This window comes from Ailuropoda melanoleuca, chromosome X, assembly GCF_002007445.2.
Source record: "Ailuropoda melanoleuca isolate Jingjing chromosome X, ASM200744v2, whole genome shotgun sequence".
NCBI lineage: Eukaryota > Metazoa > Chordata > Mammalia > Carnivora > Ursidae > Ailuropoda > Ailuropoda melanoleuca.
Genome location: NC_048238.1, coordinates 4798037 through 4800143, shown reverse-complemented (window position 1 = coordinate 4800143; position 2107 = coordinate 4798037).

The following is a 2107-nucleotide window of genomic DNA, read 5'->3' as shown; positions in this document are numbered from 1 at the left end:
CTCTCAAATAAATAAATAAAATCTTTTAAAAAAATAAAATAAAATAAAATACCAGAATAGATACCAGATTCACAGGTTTGAGCCTCGCTTGGAAAAGTCTTACTGTCATAAATTAAAAGAATGCCTAGCTTTTTGTAAACTGACTTTTGTTTTGCCTTTATCTTGGGCTCCTGTGTAAGTCCCACGTCCGTTATGAAATAAATCAGCTCTTGGAGACACAGTGGTTAACCAAGAGATTACTAAGTTGAAGCGACTCCATCATTAATGGCAGCATTGCTAGCCGAGGCAGAACACACACACCAACAATGAACTTTGTCTTAAAAACTTCATCCCTCACCCAACGAAGTGAGCCTGTTTCCTGACAACTGATCAGAACTGGGGTAAGCACTGTGGCCAAAACAGGGCAAATTAGATTCCTCCTTCTGAGGGTAGGAGCTCAAACCTAAAAATATGCCGTCAACTATGCAATAGTTTTTTGAAATAGGAGACATCAGCCTGGGCGCTAACTAGAGGAAGACAAACTACAACAAATCAAGAATCCAGTACGTGGGCTTGTTCAAAGATACATTTGCAGGAGAAGGTAAAGTCATACCCGTGATACAGATAGAAAATGAGTGTTAAAGATTTGATTATACTCTTGTGACAGGGGGGCAAGGAGGCAGATGTGGAAAGGCCAAGTCAACGATGCACCCAAATTGCATATGGCGGCAAACCACTTCTGCTGGGAGGAGAAAAGTCTACCCAAGTCCACAGAGTCTGCAGATCCATCAGTTAGCTACCATGCACAGATGCAAAGTAGCTAAAAGACAAGGAACTGTGCTGGGAGCAGACAGCCCAGAAGACTGGGCTCTAGGAAATGCACAGATTTCTATGGCAGAATACCTGATATCTTTCTACCTCTTCCCACCCCCAACCCTACCACACCCCTATACCATGCACCACAAGGTCCAATCTGGTCTCTTATTCAGGGTCCATACGGACTGCTAGGATAGCAGAAGGTCATATTTAATTCCCTCAATCAGGATGTCACGGCAACGTCTTCCAAACTCCCAACAACTTTTATGTCATTCTTTATAGCACTTACCACACACTAATTTGAATTACTGTGAGTCCTGTTTTGTATCCCCTTGATCTACACCAGAGCCCCTCGCAAAGGCTTTATGTAACAGACATAATTCCATGAAGCTTTGTGAGATGAAAGGATGGGCATTTCTCATTCCAGCTTAAGGTCCTCTGTCCCTTCCCACAAATACCCCAATTCCGTAAGGCATGTACAAGTTACTTTTACAGCCGTTACATCGTCAGGAGTTAACTTTGAATATCTGCTCTGGGCAAGAACCATTCCCAACCACCAAGTGTGCACACGCGTGCACACACACACGCACTCCCGGTCCCTCCCCGCCTCCCTCTCACATTACTGAGAACTTCCTCCCCAACATCCCAAATACTGGGTCCATTAAGCATGTGGGCAGCGGGAGGTCTCACCCTCTCGACACACCTAGCCTCACAAGAGTGGACGATGCTAGTGGAACGTTTACAAACACATTCTTCTCTATCGGGAATTTGTATCTGAGACTTAGAGACGCTGTCCCTTTGAGCAGAAATCATGCAAAATCAGCATGGGATGACACGGCCGTGTTCCTGGATGCGTGAGGAACAGGAAAAGCAAGAGAGGAAAGATCATTTTCAAAAAAAAAAAAAGTGAAGTGTGACTCTTATACAGATGAAAAGTGAACACATTAAAGATTTTATTTTACTCATTAATCAACAAGAGACCCAAACACATGTTAGAGCTGGTTCAAAGGGGGGACAAGCACACAGTCATATGGAGCCAAGGAACTGAACTGTAAATCAAGGCAAAACTTTTTTTGGTGGGGGTGGGTCGGTTAGTTAAAACTTACTTTCTTTTTTTTTTTTTAAAGATTTTATTTATTTATTTATGTGACAGAGATAGACAGCCAGCGAGAGAGGGAACACAGCAGGAGAGTGGGAGAGGAAGAAGCAGGCTCCCAGCGGAGGAGCCTGATGTGGGGCTCGATCCCAGAACGCCGGGATCACGCCCTGAGCCGAAGGCAGACGCTTAACGACTGAGCCACCCAGGCGCCCC